This window comes from Lissotriton helveticus, chromosome 1_1 (genome assembly GCF_964261635.1).
Source record: "Lissotriton helveticus chromosome 1_1, aLisHel1.1, whole genome shotgun sequence".
NCBI lineage: Eukaryota > Metazoa > Chordata > Amphibia > Caudata > Salamandridae > Lissotriton > Lissotriton helveticus.
In genome coordinates, this window is record NC_136057.1 from 1863016541 (window position 1) to 1863039141 (window position 22601).

Consider the following 22601-nt stretch of genomic DNA (forward strand, 5'->3'; position numbering starts at 1 on the left):
ATACATACATTCTTTATGTGGGTCATCCGAATGGAGCCTCTTCCTTCTACAAGATTCACAGGATCTGAAAAGTCCTTCTTTACGGAGTTGGGACATGGTGTCCAGTCAAGATATGCAGGTAGTAGAAGTGATGCTTTTTTCAAGTAAATTTCTTTGGAAAAAAAAATAAAAGAAAAAGTAATTTGAACACAGCTCAAGGAGACTCGCCTCACACGGTAGAAAACGTAAAAGACTCAGCCTCTTCTGGGAGTGTTCTAGAAGGTGCTATCGCCTGATTGGCTAAAGTTTGCAGTTTGGTCCCTTTGAAAAATAACTTAGACAGGCTATAAAACCTATGGTCCATTGCCATTCTGTCTATGATAGTAATACACATTTCTTTATTATAGTACTGTGGGACTCCCACTTCGACGACAGGGAATGATTCGAGCATGTGAATCTATCAAAGATCCAATACTGGAGAAGCTTAGCATATCCTGCCATCTAGTATTGAGCTCGGACGTTTGCAACTTGTCTTTCGTTGAAGACATTCTTCAAGTCACGAGGTATAGTGACTCCTCCTAGAGTCTGTGTTGCACATGTTCATCTGCTCCTTTGTTAGATTGTTTTCAGCTAATCGGGTGAGCTTTAGGATAGGAGCAATATAGTGACAGCAAATATGGGCAAGCAAGTGAATAATAGTATAATGTGAAAATATTAATCAATAAGAACATACATCAACCAATAGCTGCCGGTTGAGTGGCCCAAGGTCTAGAATAGGCCTTAACGTCCTTTCCTTTTTGAGACTGAGGGAGACTGAGGAAGTATAGTGAGTACACTCCCTGGTGTTGTTTTGAGACTATTTCTGTAGGAGTGTAAGATGTTCTAGGACTATTTTGTCTCTTTGGTGGTACTGTGGGTAGTGTATTTGCGAATTCTAAGAATTATCAGTCTTTGATGATCGATAGAACCTAATGATCGGTGATAATTTGTGTCCATTGGTGGGACTGTTGTACCGGTTTCCTTTACTGGTGTTATATGCTGAGGGGCCGTCCACTTGTGGCCCAAATAGATTTTGGCCATCAAATGGTAGGTTTAAAAGATGTTGTTGCACATCGGGATTAAAGCCCGAAACCCTAAGCCATGCATGACCCCTAATGGGGATACTAGTGTTCATTTCCCTTGCGCTGGCATCCGCAAAATCCAGCGTGCATTGTTTAGTGGCATTTGATATACTTTTGTCTTCCAATACCAATTGGGGCCCCTTTTGAAAGTATTGTTTCAGAAGGTGCTGCAGTAGCTCCTGCATCTCATCCCATTGGAATCGGTTAGAATGGGAAAGTAATCCCACAGAATTTGTGATGCGTAGGTGATTAGCGGATTGTGCAGCAACACGTTTCCCTGCTGCATACTGATTATTCTTGCAGCGTTTGGGTATGCTTTTGCTGACAGCGTATCTATTGTTGCTCCCAGGTACTGCTGTACATGGGATGGCTGAAGGTGAGATTTTTGGTAGTTCAACGTGAACCCCAGGGCTGTGCAGTAGGTGAATCGTTTTTGACATGTGGCTGGCACACTGCTGGGCTGACTTTGCTTGTATGAGCCAGTCGTCCAGGTAGGGATAGACGTGAATATGTTGTCTTCTCAAATGTGCAGCCACTGTTGCTGGGCATTTTGTGAACACTCTCAGAGCTGTTACACCAAATGGAAGTACTTTGAATTGGTAATGTTGATTTAGTAGCGTAAACCTGAGATACTTCCTGTGAGCAGGATGTATCGGGATATGGAAATATGCATCTTTGAGGTCCAATGTTGCGAGGAAGGCTCCTTGCTGCAACAGTGGTAACACTTGTTGTAGAGTGAGCATATGAAAATGCTCCGATAAGATGTAATAATTTAGGTGCCTGAGGTCTATTGGTCTGAGAGACCCGTCCGTTTTGGGGATGAGGAAGTATAGTGAATATACCCCTGTACCTTGATGTTCTAATGGTACCAGTTCGATGGCCCCTTTTTGCAGCATGCTGATAACTTCTTGCTGCAATAAGTTGAGGTGTTCTACGGACATAGGACGGTGTTTTGGAGGAATGTTGGGTGGTGTGGAGGTTAGCTCGAGGCAATAGCCATCTCGGATAATTTGCCTTACCCACTTGTCTGTAGTGATGTTTTGCCAGACTGGTAGGAAATGTTGTAATCGTCCCCCGACCGGTGTTATGTGGTCTGGGGGTAGCGCTAAGGAGTCACTGTTTTGTATTGGCAGAGGATCTGGTGGTGTTGTTCCCTCGTCCTCTGCCTTTGTTGTTATTCCCGCGGTATCCACCTCTATTGTTTTTATTATAGGTGGTTTGTGTGTTCCCTTTGTAGTTTGTGGTCTGCTGTGATGAGTTGCCTCTTGCAGCACCTCTGTAGTTTGAGCGACGAAAGGAGCCTCTATGTTGTTGTGACTGTAGGGCTCCCATCGATTTAGCTGTCTCAGTGTCCTTTTTCATTTTGTCCAGTATTGTATCTACACCTGGACCAAATAAGTAGTCAGGATTAACTGGCTGGTTTAACAAAGTGGTTTGTACCTCGTTTTTGAAACCAGAAATGCGTAGCCACGCATGTCTCCTGATCAGAACACTAGTGTTAATAGACCTGGCAGCTGTGTCTGCTACATCTAAGGCACATTTAATTGAGGCGTTAGTGATAAGCTTTCCCTCTTGTACTAATTGTTCAGCTTGTTCTTTGTAAGCATCAGGTAAATGCTGTAAACGTGTTTCTAGGGTATCATAGTGTGCCCTGTCATACCTAGCCAACAGGGCTTGCGTGTTAGATATTCTCCATATGTTGGCCGCCTGTCCGGCTACCCTTTCCCCTGATGCCTCAAAGATTTTTGATTATTTGTCGGGAGGCGAAGCTTCCCCAGTTGTTTGAGAGTTTGCACGTTTACGCGCATTAGCTACCACTAAAGAATCTAAAGGCAGTTGTCCCTTAATATACAATGATATATGTAGGGTCTAGTGGCGCTGGCCTGTATTTCCTCTCAATTCTTGGGTTAATAACCCTTGCCCTAGTGGTGTCTTTAAAGATGTCTCCTGCATGTTTAGCACCCCCTTTAACATAGGCAGTGTTTTAACTGTTCTTTCTGATGTGGCAAAAGTGTCGAAGAGGAAATCCTCCTCCACAGGGTCTGCATGCATGTCCACATTGTGATGGCTTGCTGCTCTTTCTATTAATGAATTAAAAGCAGGTGTGTCCTCTGTAGGAGATGGCCTAGCAGGATATGCAGGTGTATCAGGAATGGGTTGTGAGTCACCAGGTTGTAGTGGGTCAGCCCATGGTTGTGTGTGACTGTCTTGGTCAGCGTCTACTGGGTAGCCGTATTTCTGATCATATTCCTCATCCACCTCTTCATCTGAGTGTGTGGGTGTATAAGAATATGTATGTGGCCTATTTGGCTGAATATGCTCAAAAAGAATAGGTGATGTAGAACAGTCCCTTTTCTTTTTAAGTGGTATAGTGAAGGTCTCCTTCCCTGTTTATGGTCTGATTTTCCTCTTGTAGAGAGTAAGTTTGCCAGAGTTAGGATCAATATAGAGTTTTGATTGTTCAACTGATTCAGGGTCTGGATGTAAGACCTCCTGTTCAGCAGTTTTGTGTGGTTTTGCCAATGTCCTTTGCTTGGGTTGTTTCGGTTCGACGCCGCTTTTGGGATCGACCGCCTTTGTCTTTGAGGAAGGTGGGAGGCCAAACTTAATCGGTCCGATGGTCTTTTGTGGTACTACAGTCTGTTTCGGTAGTGCCTGCTTCTTCGGAGCCGAGGTCTTTTCGACGGTCTTTTTCGGTTCGATTACAGCCTTGTGTACTTGTGTTGATTTTGGAACCGATGGTTTTGGATCGACGCCCTTTGATGTAGGTACGACTCCCTTTTTCGGTTCGATATTTTTTGGCTCAATGGTTTTCTTTTGTATAGCAATTGGTTTGTCGCCTCTTTCTTTGTGTTCGACAACCTTGTTTGGATCGAGTCCCTTTTTTGTTTTTTGGCCGTTGGCGCTGATGTTTTCGGTTCGACGCCTTTTTGTTTTGGAGTAGATACCGGGGCGCTTTTTTTCGGTTTGACGACCCTTGTGTTCGACGCCGAAGGTTCGATATAGTTTGGCCAGAAGACTGTGTTGTCGACGAGCTTCTTCGGCCTCGACTCCGATGGATCGACATAGTGTGGTCCGAAGACCGTGTAGTCGATGAGTTTCGGTTTCGTTTTGTGTTCCAATACTTTTGGTTTCGATGTCACCAATCTCGGAGCTTGTTGATCCGATGGCTCTGTAGTAATATTCTTAGCCGGGCTGTATTGGCGGGGCTATGGAATGTCTTTGGAGTTCTTGGCTAAGGCCTTGTGGCGATGCCTCGACCTGAGCCTGTGGAACCGTGGAGGTGAACGTATTGGCCGCCGTAGTTACGGTTGGGCCCGTTTCGTCACTGGAGTCGTCCTCTACGGCTCCAATCCCTTGTTCGCCGTCCCCTACCTCGACGATGTCTTCTTCCTCGTCGATGTAGTAGTCGGAGTCATGCTCCGATTCTTGATCCGACTGTTCTTCGTATTCTTCTGCCTCGACAATATCGTCTTCGAGGATATTTTCTGGCTCTGGCGCTTGTCTCTGCATGGTTAGTCTAGCGGCCCGTCGAGTTCGAAGTGTCCTTTTTGAACGGAACTGGGCACAGGCTAGGCAGTCGGACTCATCATGTTCAGGAGATAGACACTTGTTAGATACAGGGTGTTTATCGATATGTGGGTACTTGGAGTTACATAGAGGGCATCTCTTGAATGGGCTCCGTTCCATCGACGAGTGGGCGCCGAGAAGGCCCGCGGCCCGATTCGACGTTCCAAGTTGGTTAAAGTTTGTAAAGAAGCTGTCGGTACCGAATCGAGACAATACCGACGATCGCGGAGGCCTTTTGGCCTCTAGAAAGTGTAGTTTCGACCGCTCTCCCACAATCAACCCCTATTTAAGCCTCTGCTATTAGATCTAGGCTGCACTTCCTTTGATGAGGTGGCGGGTTTCAGACCCCTAGCATACTGGAGGAGGCTAAGGACTACCCCCAAATTGGCGTCCTATGCTGATGCCTTAATGATTGTCAGGAATGCTGACCTGTCCTCAAAAATTAAATGGCTTCAGAAGCTTAAGCGCAATTTGTTTGACATGGGCTTGGACACCTGTGGGAAGATCCTATAGGGAACTAATTTCCCAATAAAAAGAAGTACCAAGCACTCTATTGGGATATGATCACTAAGAAGTCCTTGTCAGTGGTGGGCAGTAATTCCCTTACAGGCATCTTCCTGGAACACAAGTTTGAAGTGAAAGCAGAGGCCTACTTGAATTTAATAACGAAACCTGGACGAAACCTGGAGACAGGAAATTATATCATCAATTTGGAGTGGGCACTCTCCCGTTAAGATCATTCACTGCCAAATGGAACAACTCATTAGACACTAATTGTCTTGTGCGTCTAACCCAGGAAGAGTCGATATCCCATGTCTTATTTGAGTGCCAGGCTTATAATGGCCCCCGCCGCAAGGGGCTTAAGCCGCTTTGTTTAAATCTAGGTGCCTAGGTCTAGCATGGCAGCTTTGCGTATTTTGGCAACAAATACACGAGTAGACATTGTTATAGCAATCACGAAATTTCTCAGTTGGGCCTGGGCACTGCAAAGGAAAATCTCCCTGCTTAGGACCTACCACTAGACCAAGCTGCTTCTCCCCTGTAGATGTTTAACCAGAATGTTTTTCTTAGATGATTTAGTCTTAAAAGGCTATTTTAATGCTATACTGTCAGGGTCTTTCGATAATGTTTGTATTTACCTTTGTAAGAATTTTATGTTTTTTAAAAGCTTTTTACCCTTTTAACGACACTTTTATGACTGCATTGTGTCTTTTATGATTGGAAAATAATCGAATAAATACTATTTGAACTAGATATGTCAGTGTGTTTTTTTTGTCAGTGTTGCACAAGTTACTTACTTGTGTAACGATAGATCTGTAAGAGATATTAGTTAGTGATAGATTCCTTACCTTAGAATATCCCCAGGCATCAGACTGGATCTGGAAACTTTTCGTCAGCAGTACCTCTGCGCTTTGGTAGGCGTTGTCGTACAGCTCCACATATGTCGTCGTAGTTGCCGAAATGACGTCGCTAGAGTTTCTCTGGAAGAGATCGGAGGCGGAAAGAAAGTGGGCAAGGTGATAGTTTGCCCAATGTGGAGGGCAGTCACAACCTTTGGCAAGAAGGAAGGACGAGTGCGAAGCACAACCTTATCTAGATGAACCGACAGAAAGGGAGGCTTAGGAAAGAGCCTGGAGCTCACTCACGCGCATAGCGGAGGTGATGGCAACCAGGAAAGCAGTCTTCAAAGTTAATAAACGAAGAGGACAGTTGTGAAGCGGCTCAAAAGGAGCGAACAACAGAAAAGTAAGAACCAGATGTAAGTCCTACTGCGTTATCACAAACGTAACAGGAGGGAATTGGTGAGTAATGCCTTAGAGAAATCTATTAACAACAGGGGACTTGAAAAGAGAGGGCTGATCAGGGAGCCTGAGAAAGGCCAAAATCGTAGAAAGGTAGCCCTTAATAGTGCCCTGAGCAGAAACCTGCTGGGCCAGAGAAAGAAGGAACAAAAGGACTTGTGAAAGAGGGGCAGAAATGGGATCCACAGCCTTTGCTGTGCAACATGCCACAAATCTGTTCCACCTGCAGGCGTATATCAATTTAGTGGAGGGACGCCTGGCTGCCAGAATCATATCACAGACTTAAGGAGGCATGTCAAAAGGAATAAACTGTCATCGCTCAATCTCCACGCATGTAGGTGGAGGCTGGACAGGTTCCGGTGGAGGACCATCCCCTGCTGCTGTGACAGAAGATCCTCCCGAAGAGGCAGTCGGATCGGAGGATCCATACTCTTACTGAGTAGCTCAGGATACCAAACTCTTCGAGCCCAGTCCGGGGCCACAAGAATGACTTGGGCCTGGTCGTGCTTGATCTTCTCAAGCACTCTGGGTAGAAGTGGTAGAGGCGGAAAGGCGTACAATAGAACGTGCCTCTACTCGTGACAAAAAGCGTCGCAGGAGGGACGCATCTGTCACCACTATGTGCTCCGGCTGGGGAAGGGTAAAGGATCTGCTGCTGACCCAATGCTGATTCTTGAGCCACCACTACAATTTTTGTGCAGTGCCCTCCGAGATCTGGAAGTAGTCGGACAGGTTCCCCTCATGCTGCGCCCACTGGAACCACAGATTCCACTGCAGAGCCCGCATATGCCATCTGACAAGGTTGGTTAGCAGGATGGTAGAGGCCATGAGGCCCAGCAGCCTCAAAGTTTTCCGGACCAAAACCCAGGACAAGGGCTGAAAGATCGAAATCAGAGCCAGAATGTCCAAGACTCGCTGTTCGGGAGGATAAACCAGAAACGGAGCTGTGTCCAAAACCGCTTCGATGAAGAGGAGGTTATGAGAGGAAATCAGGTGCGACTTCGGCACGTTGATGGAGAACCCCAGCAAATACAGGAGGTCGGCCGTAGTCTGGAGGTGGGAGATGACTGTTTGGGGTGAGCCCGCCTTCAACAACCAGTCATCGAGATAGGGGAAGACTGACGCTGAAGCGACGCTGAAACAAGAGAACCCCCAGTCGGGCCTGCGAGGCCTGAAGGCGCACATGCGGGGCCGAACGGTCTGAAGACACGTGCCATGGCTGACCGGAACTCCTGCAGCTGGGCCGGAGTCGCCTATGGACCCAGAAAGGGCGAGTAGGCCATCGGCAACTACGGAGGCTCAGCCAGAGCCGTGGAGGCAGCACCACCCGCACCCTCTGCCGCATCGGTTGAGGGGAAGGCGAAGAGCGGCAGAGCTTCTTCTACTTTTTGTGCTTCGCCTTACCTGACTCCGAGTGCGAAGACTTGGAATGGTGATGATGGCTCCGTGGCCGGTCCCTCAACCTCCCACGGGACTGGGACCTTGAATGGCATGGAGCAGACTCCCGGGCCTCCAGCCACTTTCGGGACCGCTCCTGCAAAGTTTTCGGAGCCATGGCCCAGCAGTGGGGGCACGACTCGGAGTCGCGCCCCAGGCAGTAGAGACACTCGCGGTGCAGGTCCGTCACCAACATTGTGAGGGGACAGGCCGCGCAAGACTTAAAACCGGGCATTCCTATGTATCTGGAGTGTAAGTTCTCAAAAAACAGAGATAAAAGTCCCCAAAAACGCAGTCAAAAAATGACTGGGGGTACACCTCTCTCCGGATCTGCGCTTGCTGGCGCGGAAAAAGAAAGAACGGACGTCAGCGCGCATGGGTGTGTCTAAGTAGCTCCAGCAACATCATCTCGGCGACTACGACGCCAACAACATATGCGGCGCCTACCGACATTCAGGGGTGCTGCTGACGAAACAAACTTCCCGGATCCAGTCTGACGCCTGGGGATATTCTAAGGCAAGGAATCGATCACTAACGTGTCTTTCAAATAGATAGAACCGAAAACGAGCACAATCCTCTTTCTGCTATTTTTCAAGCTTTTGGTGAGCCCATTCCATCAGACCCTTGCATTCCCTCTTACACTAGTGCTGTATACAGACAACCGTCACTTAAAGTGGAAACAGATTGATGCGTGCCCAGAAATCTTGGTCGCAATCCAAGAGGGCTGCAACACTGTTCTCACCCATACTTGGGAGGTCCATCTTTCTCCCTCCCAAGTGATGGTTCTGCATGGGGTACTCTGAGTGAATTCTTTCTTACTTTACCATTCCGAATGCACACAATCGGGAGATAGTAGGCAAACACAACTCCTGGTACAACAGGGAATGCCATTTAACAAAATCCTTCTTAGTTAAAGCTATAAAAAACAAAGACATGTCAAGCATCCCAGTTCTCAGAAAGTAATACAAAAATGCCATTGCCTGGACAATAAAAGATTGGGATGAAGAGAGGTGGGTAGCCCTTCAGCCAGTGATCTTTCTAAATTATGGTCACTGGTCCCATGGGGACGCTCCGTAGTTGCAACAGATTTTTCTAACAATGTAGCTGTTGCTGATTGGGTCAACTACTTTCACAAACTCTACTCTGGTGATTCCATTGATATCACAGCAACAACCGTTAACACCATTGCTCAGAGGGACACTGAACCTGCCCCTTATACAGTCTCTTAATGCCGCCACATGTGATCTTGCGACTGGTCCAGATGGCATTCCAGCAGACATTTTTATTTGATACTGAAGCCTGGTCTAGCTATATTTTAATTCTGGCTAATGTTAAAGCGGCAGGGGCACCCATCCCCGATTCCTGGAAAGGAGCCATAGTAATACCTATACAAAACAAGCATTTGCAGTGCAACAGGTCTCGCATTAGGAAAGTTTGAGCTATTGGTATTGTAAATGGCAATTTTTTTATTTATGTGTTGGTTTTGAAAATAGCAAAATTAATAGCTTTCTCATTTACAATGCCAATACTTTTAACTTTTGCAAATGTGACACCTATAGCATTTGTAATGCAACATGTTTTGTATTTACGTGCCTTAGATGTATTGATATTACAAATAACAATTGCTTTTAATTTCTTTTATTAAAAATTAAAATAAATACATTTATTTTTATTAATACTTAAATAAAAGTTATTGTAATTTATAATGGTTCATTGTATTTTATTGTGACGAAAATCCAAGCACAGAAGTGAAATATTAACATCTTTTTGTGACATTTGTAATAAAGCTTGAAACATTGAGAGAACATATTTGAACCAGTTGCTGTTGAATGGTTGCACAGATTGATGCTGTGGTAGCGCGGAGTGATGCTGTGGTAGCGCTGAGTGATGTTGTGGTGGCGACGAGTGATGCTGTGGTAGCGCATAGTGACGTTGTGGTGGCGACGAGTGATGCTGTGGTAGCGCATAGTGACGTTGTGGGGCCCCTGAGTGATGCTGTGGTGATGCGGAGTGAGGGCGATAGATAGAGGGAGGGAGGGCGGGCGATAGATAGATAGAGGGAGGGAGGGCGATAGATAGAGGGAGGGAGGGAGGGCGGGCGATAGAGGGAGGGAGGGAGGGAGGGCGGGCGATAGATAGAGGGAGGGAGGGAGGGCGGGCGATAGATAGAGGGAGGGAGGGCGGGCGATAGAGGGAGGGAGGGAGGGCGGGCGATAGATAGAGGGAGGGCGGGCGATAGATAGAGGGAGGGAGGGCGGGCGATAGATAGAGGGAGGGAGGGAGGGCGGGCGATAGATAGAGGGAGGGAGGGCGGGCGATAGATAGAGGGAGGGAGGGAGGGCGGGCGATAGATAGAGGGAGGGAGGGAGGGCGGGCGATAGATAGAGGGAGGGAGGGCGGGCGGGAGGGAGGGAGGGAGGGAGGGAGGGCGGGCGGGAGGGAGGGAGGGAGGGCGGGCGATAGATAGAGGGAGGGAGGGAGGGCGGGCGATAGATAGAGGGAGGGAGGGAGGGAGGGCGGGCGATAGATAGAGGGAGGGAGGGAGGGAGGGCGGGCGATAGATAGAGGGAGGGAGGGAGGGAGGGAGGGCGGGCGATAGATAGAGGGAGGGAGGGAGGGAGGGAGGGAGGGCGGGCGATAGATAGAGGGAGGGAGGGAGGGAGGGAGGGAGGGAGGGCGGGCGATAGATAGAGGGAGGGAGGGAGGGAGGGCGGGCGATAGATAGAGGGAGGGAGGGCGATAGATAGAGGGAGGGAGGGAGGGCGATAGATAGAGGGAGGGAGGGAGGGAGGGAGGGCGGGCGATAGATAGAGGGAGGGAGGGAGGGCGGGCGATAGATAGAGGGAGGGAGGGAGGGCGGGCGATAGATAGAGGGAGGGAGGGCGGGCGATAGATAGAGGGAGGGAGTGAGGGCGATAGAGTGAGGGCGATAGATAGAGTGAGGGCGATAGATAGAGGGAGGGAGGGAGGGCGATAGATAGAGGGAGGGAGGGAGGGCGATAGATAGAGGGAGGGAGGGAGGGAGGGAGGGCGGGCGATAGATAGAGGGAGGGCGATAGATAGAGGGAGGGAGGGAGGGCGATAGATAGAGGGAGGGAGGGAGGGCGATAGATAGAGGGAGGGAGGGAGGGAGGGAGGGCGGGCGATAGATAGAGGGAGGGAGGGAGGGCGGGCGATAGATAGAGGGAGGGAGGGAGGGCGGGCGATAGATAGAGGGAGGGAGGGCGGGCGATAGATAGAGGGAGGGAGTGAGGGCGATAGAGTGAGGGCGATAGATAGAGTGAGGGCGATAGATAGAGTGAGGGCGATAGATAGAGTGAGGGCGATAGATAGAGTGAGGGCGATAGATAGAGTGAGGGCGATAGATAGAGTGAGGGCGATAGATAGAGTGAGGGCGATAGATAGAGTGAGGGCGATAGATAGAGTGAGGGCGATAGATAGAGTGAGGGCGATAGATAGAGTGAGGGCGATAGATAGAGTGAGGGCGATAGATAGAGTGAGGGCGATAGATAGAGTGAGGGCGATAAATAGAGTGAGGGCGATAGATAGACTGAGGGCGATAGATAGACTGAGGGCGATAGATAGACTAGGGGCGATAGACGGAGTGAGGGGCGATAGACGGAGTGAGGGGCGATAGACGGAGTGAGGGGCGATAGACGGAGTGAGGGGCGATAGATGGAGTGAGGGGCGATAGATGGAGTGAGGGGCGATAGATGGAGTGAGGGGCGATAGATGGAATGAGGGGCGATAGATGGAGTGAGGGGCGATAGATAGATGGAGTAAGGGCGATAGATAGATGGAGTAAGGGCGATAGATAGATGGAGTAAGGGCGATAGATAGATAGATGGAGTAAGGGCGATAGATAGATGGAGTAAGGGCGATAGATGGGGTGAGGGAGATAGATAGAGAGGGCAATAGAGAGATAGAGTGTGTGGGGTTGTGTGTGTGTGTGGGGGGTATGTGTGGGGTTGTGTGTGTAGGGGGGTTGTGTGTGTAGGGAGGTTGTGTGTGTAGGGGGGTTGTGTGTGTAGGGGGGTGTGTGTAGGGGGTTGCGTGTGTAGGGGGTTGCGTGTGTAGGGGGTTGTGTGGGTAGGGGGGTTGTGTGGGTAGGGGGGTTGTGTGGGTAGGGGGGTTGTGTGGGTAGGGGGGTTGTGTGGGTAGGGGGGTTGTGTGTGTAGGGGTTGTGCGGGGAGGTTGTGTGTGTAGGGGGTTGTGTGGGTGGGAGTTGTGTGTGTGGGGGGGTTGTGTGTGTGGGGGGGGTTGTGTGTGTGGGGGGGGTTGTGTGTGTGGGGGGGTTGTGTGTGTGGGGGGGTTGTGTGTGTGGGGGGGTTGTGTGTGTGGGGGGGTTGTGTGTGTGGGGGGGTTGTGTGTGTGGGGGGGTTGTGTGTGTGTGGGGGTTGTGTGTGTGGGGGGTGTGTGTGTAGGGGGTTGTGTGTGGGGGGTGTTGTGTGTGTGTGGGGTTGTGTGTGTGTGTGGGGTTGTGTGTGGGGTGGTTGTGTGTGTGGGGGGTTGTGTGTGTGGGGGGTTGTGTGTGTGGGGGGTTGTGTGTGTGGGGGGTTGTGTGTGTGGGGGGATGTGTGTGTGGGGGGATGTGTGTGTGGGGGGATGTGTGTGTGGGGGGTTGTGTGTGTGTGGGGGGTTGTGTGGGGTTGAATTATCATTTAACTTGCAACCGAGCAGCTTCTGTTCACAAGCTTTAAAGCAGCAGCTACATAAATCGGGAGCTGCAGCATGCCCATGGCTTGCCAGTGCATGTTGAAAATGAAACTAAGCATAATGTGCCCCGTCACACCTTATTGCAGAATACAGCAGTGCACGAAGTAATAATTAATGCTGCTGTCTGAAAAATCATCCATCTAACAAAGAATGTGTGACAATAGATAGGTATAAAAAACTTTCAAACATAGATTATTGATTTGAACAAAAGATACAAACTGTAAGTTATATGTTAGAACTACACAGCACTGTAATAAGACCGCTGGAGAGTCTCCTTGTCTGCTGTGTAGATGTTTACAACCTGCAGGCCAAAGATGAGGGAAGTGGAGGAGCAAAAACGAGAGCGAAAGAATGGAAGAAGGAATGGCAGATGAGCTCAAGTGGGAGAGTGAGTGACAGAAGAGAGAGCGAGAGGCGAGAGATTAAAGGGGAGAGAGAGTCAATGAAGGGGATAGAAATAGAAAGAGAGAAAGGGGGAGGAGAGAGAATATAGGGGGAAAAAGAGAGAGGAGAGAGAATGAAGGAGTGAGAGAATTAGAGAGGAGAGAGAGAGAAAGATAGAAAAAGAGAGGGGGAAAAGCTCAAACAATGGCAACATTTTTTTCAGGGACATCATATGTAGCAAATAAAGAACCTAAATGCACACATTTGGGAACCCCGAATATTCCTAAATACTGCCATGTAAGATGCAGCTCTGCATGTCAGCGCCTAGTGACGGATCACGTGCCTGGAAAAGCTCACAGAGGGGGTGAATGGGCGCCACAGAGAGAAATTAAACGAAAGGACGCAAACAGATAACCCAGGCTTTTGACAGAGGGGGAAAAGCTAAAACAATGCGCCTATTGCCTGTCTTTGTGAGATGTGCAGTCTGTTCCTGTCTGTGTGAGATGTGCCCCCTCCTGTCTGTGAGTGAGATGCGCCCCCTGTTCCTGTCTATGTGAGATGCGCCCCCTGTTGCTCCTGTCTGTGTGAGAAGCATTCTCTGTTCCGGTCTGTGTGAGATGCACCCCCTGTTCCTGTCTGTGTGAGATGCGCCCTCTGTTGTACCTGTATGTGAGAAGCACCCACTGTTGGTCCTGTCAAGTGTGAGAATGAGTGAGAGAAAAGAGAGCAAGAGGAAAAATATTAAAGGGGAGAGAGAGTGAATGAAGGGGAGTGAAAGAGAGAGAAATAAGGGCAGATAGAGTAAATGAAGGGAAGCGAAAGAGAAAGGGTGAAAGAGAATGAAGGAGGGAGAGCGAGAGGAGAGAAAGAATTAAGGAGAGATACAATTAGAGATGGGGGGGAGAGAGAAAGAGAGTGAAGGGAGAGAGAGAGAGAGTGAACAAGTGATACAAAAAAAGTAAGCCATGCACGAGTGATTAACGAATGTTGATATTTTTAAGCCCAGAGCGAATGTTACTTTGCCCTGTGGGAGAATATAAAAATTTAACAAGTAACGGAAAGTGAGGGGTGGACAGTGGCGGTTTTACCATTTGGGCGGTGAGGCGTTGCCCTACTAATAATTATTGGGGGCAATTTAGCGCACATTCAAGTTTATATATTATTAAAATTGTAATTTAAAACTCGCGCTGATTATAATTTAAAACTCGCGCTGCCGCACCACGTCATCAAATCACGTGACAGCCCCTGCGTTGACTCTGTCTCTGACTCACTGTCGCACCACTGCGCATGTGGTGATTGACCGGCTGCCTTTCCTCAGCTACAAAGCCCTGTGGCCTTCGAAAAGAAAGCACCGGTGAGTACGGGGTTTGCTACTGCCACAGACCCCAATGGTACAAAAAAGAGCAACGTTTTTTTCATGCTCAGTCCAATCCTGACGCTGCTCTCTTTAGAGAGCAGCTCTCCTCTGAAGGGAGCAGCGTCAGGATTGGCTAGCTACTGCTACATACTATAGTAGTGCTTGTGCTTCTGAGACTCTGACTGTGTTTGTGGTTGCCAGTCTAGTCTTGCACCGCTGGGGTGGGAGCGTCCAACGTGGGGCAATGGCAATGTGCCCAATCACTGTAATGGGTTAGTGTTAAGCCATTCAGTGATTGGACATTCTGCAGTTGCTGGGCAAATCGGGCCGTCCCACGTCCAGTCACCCTTCATCATCCCCATCTCCTCACGAGAGCACGTGCGGACGGTGCAGTCGACTCGAGGACGAGGAGAGTGTAATTGTTCGAGATCACTCAGACATCGAAAGTGTGTGACCATTACACTGTGATGGCGCGAGGTAGATGTGTCTCTGACTAGACTGTGCAAGTAAAGTCTATATCTCAGGCATTTGTTGCACTTAGAAAAAAATACTTAAATAACAGTGTTCGAAATTCAAGTTCAACTTGAATTTCGAACACTGTTATTTAAGTATAAGTTGACTCGTAACACATGATTTATGCTTCATGCATTGGGCAGCAGGTGAATTTTTAGAGATAGGCTAAATTGCTGTGGAGAAAAGTCCAGAAGACATCGGTGGTGCCTTGGAAGAAACTGGTTATACGTTTCTAATGGTGTCAGTTGGTTTAAGCTGATGTTGTCTAGCAGAGTGACTGTACCTTGTTGTTCTGTGTCAAAGGTGTAAGTCAAAGACTAAAACCCTTCTTGCTGCAACTTGAACCAATAGACACACATAATAATTGGTCATGTGACATTTGTGGTGCACACAGAATGCAGCCACTGCACATGGCGCATTCCGATGCACAGAATGAGGATTTCTGTATTGAAAGAAAACAATCAAAACCATGAGTTCAAAGTCGGCATCTGGGAGCCAGCCCTGTCAAAACAGTGCCTTTGTGATGTACAGATATTCTGCATGTCTATATTGATCCCAAACGTGCATTTGGAAGTGGGTAGGGAAGGGATACTTACGAGGGGGGAGTTTGAGTAAAATATAATTTCCCAAGTAGTTATATCAGTGTGAAAGAAAAATTACTCTAAGCAGCCACTTTATGTCATTTTGCCTTGGCAGAACCTCTCTCCTGGCTTCGTGTGATGGCTGTGTTTAGAATAAATGGCACACAGAGGAGATGTAGATTATTAATACAATTTTCCCTTGAAATATCTGTACTTATGCCGTTGGCGGTTGCGGTGTAGCCCAATGCCAGAGGCCCTTCTTAAGTCACAGTCAGAACTTAAGCCCAAATGCCTTGTGCATGACAAGAAAATATCGCAGCCCTCTGATAATGGATTGCCAATTATTTGGACTGTAATTTTAATACCCCATAATGCAACGGAACATCTCCGTAATGAGGTAGTAAAAGGCTGGCAGCAGAGTTCAGAAATTCTCTACTGAACGTGCCTCTGAGGGAAAGAACTGCTTCCTTGTATGCCCTTTTCTGCCTGAAAGCCTGAGTCACTCTAAAATATTCTTCATAAAATCAGAGGGCAGGTGTTTTGGAGTGCACAGCAGGATGGCGGCCAGTGGTATATTCGTATAGTTTGCTGAAGTAGATTAATCTCCACGTTCCTTCCAGCACTGCTGCCACAGCTTTCGCAGAGTCAGCTCCATTCCTTTAAGTGGCCTGATTCTGTAATCCTATTATTCATACTATTATGAAAATCACTTTCCGCAACCATTTTGTGACATCAATGGAAAAGCGCCGTGCAGAAAATGCATTAGCTCGCAGAGGTCTCTGTTAGGAATGTTTGCATCAATATACAATGAATTAATCATTGCCACTGTCACATTTGAATAATACAGACACATGTTCACATTCTAAAATGTATCAGTGGCCATGGTTCATTTTTTTAAATTTGTTTTTTTCATATGTGAATTGTAGTCTGAGCGATGCAGATTTCAGTGATGTGCCTGTAAGGTATACATATAGACATTAAGCTTGCTGCTATTTTTCCTTCAAAAATTCCATCGTTTTAGGGTTTGTCTAGGGTTATGAGAAGCACCTGCTATCGTCTATGAGCAAGAAGAGTAGGAAGCCCTAAGTCTGTGGAATGAGATAATTAATTTTACATTAGGGTAGCATTACACTGCGCTTAGTTCCTGGTGCCTTCAGGTGGCATTTTATGTCATTGTTAGATTTTGGGTCCTCATGAGAATTGTTGATTCGAGAATACTTTGGAAATATACCATTTCTTTAACATAATGTGTACATGCTCATTGTCTCATATGCTTCTATTAGCTTGGAATAATAGATGCATTTTTTAGGGCGGGCTGTGATTCAAATATTGATAATAATTACACTTATGACTTCAGCACTGCCTTCTTAATAGCTGCATCTACCCATAGAGCTCCAGGCCGTCATCTAATACCAACCCTGGTCTCTCATCTGCCAGCTCTCCCTGCCAACATTCCCTGTAGAATAATTAACTTTGTTTACTGTTACATTTATTAAAAACATGATATTTTTTTGGGTTAGACGATCATTTATTTTAGCATTTAAAAAGTGTTCCATGTTATCTGCAATACATTTTTAGTTCTGAAATATTTATTTCTTACCCGGAAAATATATGGCTTTTCTGCATGGTCACTCATATTTACCGCTATTTTTCGGGCCCTGTTTTTTATTGTATTAATATTCTGTGCATTGACACAACAATGGTCATCAGTGCCACAGTGTCTGTGCTCTGGCTCTAAAATACTATTTGTAAAATTGGTTTCACATAATAGTTCCATTTAATTTTACTGTAAGGCCATAGCAGATGGTATAGAAAATTGACCAATAGCATGAGAGCTAAAGATCATATATGTACTACAGTATGTGCTTACACCACCTGCATATATGAAAACAATATATTGATGCCAAGAGTGCCACTGTGTTCTGGTATTACTGCAGCAGTGTCTCGGCAATGTGGGCACCCAATAATATTTCCTTTTCCAGTTCTTCCTATTTCTTCCTTCCTTTCTGATATGTCCCATCCGTTTACTTTTGTGTGAAGCTCGACAATATTTCGTTTTCCAGTATTATAGCTATTTAAGGTCTTCAGTTCAGTCTCATTGGAGGCTGCTTTGTAACAGTCATTTTCCTTCGCCTTTTCTCTCACTTCCACCACTTTATTAATGTAATAACTGCACTTTCACAATTGCTTTACTAACCCTTCTGCTTTCTCAAATTTGCTTGAAAATGCACCCTTTGTCCACTCTTTTTTCAAATTTTTCTCGGGGGGAAATCCCCCTGAACCCTCCTTAGGGGGTTCGGGCACGCTCGCTACGGTGCAGTATGATTATCATTTTACGCCACACCACTTTCAAATGTCACCAGCCGCCACTAGGGGTGGCTCTTCTCTTAGAGAGTGCTGTTTCAGGGAAAATATAACTGTGGGTGTACTTTGTACTCTACAGCACATGATAAATAAATGAAGTCAAGCGATTGCCTGTTTACTGGAGTGGGACGACAGACACACGTCACCAAGGAACTCATCAGACATGTGCAGGGCAACATTGCCAGGAACATGAAGCATTAAAACTGAACAAGTATGTAGCAGGAAACATTTTTACTGCGTCAAACACTCACGCTCCAATGTTTTTATACAAACAAAATGCCGGGGACCACAACCGTTCGAAACCAATTATAAACATCAAACTTAGACCCCGCCTAGACACGGCTCACTTTAAACCGGTTAAGTAAAGTGTAATGATAATAATGTTTGACGAGTGGAAAGCGGGAGGGGGCGGAGGGGCTGAATTCTTTTTACATTGTTTTGTGTATTTTCTAAATGTCACTAAGCAAAACACTAAAACAAAAAAAGAAAAACAATGTGTAGAGGCCCTCAAGTTAACCTACTAAATATTTCCTAACTGTACAAAAGGTTAAAGTGTTCCACTTTAAGAAAACAAGTTACTTACCTGTAACTTTAGTTCTTCAGTATTGGAAGCTTTCATAGATTCACATGCCTGAATCATTCCCCGTCTTTGAGACGGGAGTAAACGGTATATAAAAAAGCAGTGCTTAGTAGTAAAGCACACTGAAAAGAGGCCTAGGCCCATTTCCCTTTTGCAACCCATAGCCTTTGTTATGTAAAAAAGCCCAAACTTTTCCCTGAACCAATCAGAGCTCCTCACCCTCTAGAACCCTACTGAGAGAACCTTCTGCCCCTCAGATTTTTCACGCACTTGTGTATATAACACATTCTTTGTACTAAATCCGAGGTGAGCCTCTCAGGGGAGGAGGGTGGGTGCATGTGAATCTATGAAAGCTTCCAATACTGGAGAACTAAAGTTACAGGTAAGTAACTTGTTTTCTTACTCCAGTATTAGAACTTTCATAGATTCACATGCCTGAATCAGAATAGCGAGCAGTGAAAAACAAAGCACATTTCTCAGATACATTTCATAATCATGCAATACAATTTGAAAATGAAGCACAACCTCATATGTATATACGTATAGAAACTGTGACTTTGCAAACAAGAGAAATTACGGATGGAGGGATGTAAAAAAGGCTCACCGTTACTGGATGATATTCCGCAGTACCGCCTCTCCCACCGCCGCATCCGATTCTGCGGCTGCCTCCAAGCAGTAGTGCCTGGTGAAGGTGTGCGTAGATGCCCAGGTCGCTGCTCTGCAGATATCCTGGATTGGCACTCCTCCAAACAGTGCAGTGGATGTGACCACCGCCCTCGTGGAATGGGGACAAACTCGTGCATTCAAAGGCTTTCCAGCAGCTTGATGACAGTAGACAATCGCACTGGAAATCCATCTGGCAATTCCCCTCTTTGACAGCGGGAAACCTTTCCTGGGTGCGCTGAAAGCGACGAATAACTGAGAAGACTTGCAAAACGCCTTAGTTTCTTTCAAGTAAAATTTCATACATCTCTGAATGTCCAGTGAGTGCAATACTCGTTCCGCTGCTGTTGACGGATGAGGAAAGAAACGTTTCAACACCAACGGTTCGTTCAAATGAAAATCAGTTGGCACCTTCGGAATGAACTTCGGGTTTGTCCTGAGAATCATTCTATCCTCCTGAAACTGTAAGAAAGGCTCCTGAAACGTGAGCGCTTGTAGTTCACCTACTCTTCTCGCTCAAGTCAATGCAATGAGAAGAGCCACCTTCCACTTCAGGTCTGCCCTGTGTATCGGTTCATACGGTGGTTTTATCAATTGAGAGAGTACAATATTCAGATTCCATAGTGGTGGTGGAGGCTTTACTGGAGGAAAGACCCTGAATATCCCCTTCATAAATTGCTTGATAATCCTTGATGACCATAAGGATGGGCCCGACGATGACCTCCTGTAGCGGGATAACGCAGCCAAATGCACCTTGATGGAAGCGTGTGCTAATACTGACTTTGCAAATGGCAGAATGTAAGGTATAATTTGATGAGGTGCAGCAGTAAGAGGGTGAACGTTTTGCCTCTTACACCACAGACAAAACCTCTTCCATTTCATCCTGTAGGTTTTGTTGGTACTCTCCGCTCTGGCCTTGGACAGGATCTCCCTACAATCGTGCGAGATGTTCAGATGGCTAAACTCACAGTGCTCAGGAGAAAGGATGCTAATCCCAAAGATTTCGGGTCCGGATGGAGCACCTGCCCCTTGGACATTGTCAGAAGCGATGGAATTGGACGCAACCGAATTGGACGGTCCTCCGACAGCAGCAGCAGTTCCGTGAACCAGTGTTGTCTGGGCCACCATGGGGCTTCTAGGATCAGTCTGCACAGCTCTTTTTTGATCTTCACCAGTACGCGTAGGGAGAAGAGGAATTGGAGGAAAACCGTAGGCAAAGATGCCGGACCATGCCATGGAAAACGCATTCCCCCAAGATCCCTTCTGGGGAAGCCAGCTTGCGAAGTACTGGCATTTTCTGTTTTCCCTTGTAGCGAAGAAGTCCACTATCGGTGTTCCCCATCTTCGAAAGACGCTGTCCAGGATCCCCTGGTCTAGCTCCCATTCGTGGCAGGACGATTTGAGCCTGCTGAGAGTATCCGCCTTGACACCCGGGAGGTGTTCTGCTGCCAATGATATTCCTTGCTGAAGAGCCCATTCCCATATCTCCTGGGCTTCCCGAGACAGGGAGAGAGATCTCGTTCCCCCTTGCTTGTTCACATAATGCATCGCCGTAGTGTTGTCTGTTCTTACCAACACCGGTACACCTCTTATCCTTGGTAGAAAAGCCAGTAATGCCAAGCGGATCGCTCTGAGCTCCAGCAGATTTATGTGTAATTGCTGCTTGTGCACCTTCCAACGACCGCTGACTTGAAGGTCCTGAAGGAAAGCTCCCCATCCTTCTAAAGACGCATCAGTCGTTACCACTAGAGGAGCCGCTCTTGCCAGAAACGTCAGTCCTTTAGACACATTTCCTTTTTGTGTCCACCACTTTGCTGCCTGTACCATCACTGGTGTCACCCATATTGTATCATCGAAGGATCCCTCCGCTTGACGCCATTGGAGATCGATCTGCTCTTGCCATGGTCTCATCCTTAGCCTGAAGCAAGGTACCAGGGGAATACAAGATGACATCGTGCCCAGCAAGGATTTGTACCTGCGGACTGAAAGAGACTTTCTTTTTACAAAGTCTTGGAAGAGGGACACAATCCTCAGTTGCCTTTCTTCGGAGGGAAACGCTTTGTTGCATTCCGTGTCCAATATTGCCCCCAGAAATGTGATCACTTTTGCTGGGTGGAGGTTTGACTTTCCCTCGTGGAGAGTCAATCCTAGATTGGCAAACAAGTCTATGCAGGCCTGTGTTGACGCTCTGGCCTGTACCTTTGATGGTGCCTTGACTAACCAGTCGTCGAGGTAAGGAAATATTTGATGTTTTTGCTTCCTCAACACAGCCGCCACTGGAGCCAGGCATTTCGTGAAAACTCTCGGCGCTGACTTCAAGCCGAATGGCAGTACCCTGAATTGGTAATGTCTTCCGGCTACTAAGAACCGAAGGTACTGTCTGTGTGCAGGATGGATCGGCACGTGGAAATACGCCTCTAGTAGGTCCAATGTGGTCATATGATCTCCTGGGTTTAATAACGGAAGGATGTCCTGCAGAGACACCATCCTGAAAGATTGTTTCTTGAGATAGGTGTTTAAGGATCTTGTTTTCCTGGGCTTTCGGTACTGGTTCTATTGCTCCCTTTTGGAGCATTGTCTGAATCTCCTGCCGGAGTTGATGCAGATGGTTGACTCTCTGGTGCATCGGTGGCGTACAAGGGGGCGTTTGAAGAAATTCTAGGTTATGACCGAATTGAACTATTTTGAGGACCCATTGGTCCGTTGTTGGTCCGTTGTTATTTTCCGCCAATTGTGAAGATAGTGAGCAATCTTTCCACCCAGGGGAGCATCTGACAGAGCCGGAAGATGGGAGGTTGTCATTGTCGACGGGTGTTGTCCTTTCCCCGGCCACCCCGTCCTCTTGGAGTTGATTTTGTATATCCTCCTGATTGACGCTGGCTGTACTGTTGACGGTAAGGCTGCGATGAGGACGGATAAGAAGAATATGTATAGGCATTTATATAGCGCACTACTTACCCGTAGGGTCCCAAGGCGCTTCGACCGCTGCGAAACCCTTCCTGGCTTCCCTGAGAGATGGTCCCTTAATGGGTATCTCCAGGGTGAGACCAGGCATCCCCGGCGGTCTGGTGGGGCCGTTAGTGAAGATGAGGCAAGCTAATGCCCAGAGTTGCCGAGTGTGAACGCTGATCAGAGTGGGCACCGAGGCGAGAGAATTATCGAGTCCGCTGACCCTGGTCCAGAAACCTGCCGCGCCGGGAATCGAACCCTGGTCCTGGGCCGTCCTCTGCTCTCGGGTCTGCCGCCTCTAACCAGTGAGCCACACTACTTCACTATATCTCCCCTGTTGGTATCCTCCTCTATACGAGGACTGCCCTCTACCCCTGGAGCCACAAAAAGGGGTTTTTCTGTATTGCAGTGTCCCCAGAGCCTTTGCCGTATCTGTATCCTTCTTGATACTCTGCAGAGTATCATCAATATGCTTCCCAAATAAATCTTCACCATTGAAAGGGAGGTCTAAAATCTTGTTTTGCACCTCCGGCCTAAACGCTGTTGCTCGCAGCCATCCTTGCCTGCGCAGGGCCGCCGCTCCTC

The 22601-nt window shown here is 47.4% G+C and overlaps 1 protein-coding gene across 12 annotated transcripts in view; it reads right to left on the reverse strand.

Moving 5' to 3' along the window:
- Positions 1 to 22601, reverse strand: part of RC3H1 (ring finger and CCCH-type domains 1) — an 885277-nt gene that overhangs the window by 16514 nt on the left and 846162 nt on the right. The gene's annotated exons all lie outside the window — the stretch shown is intronic.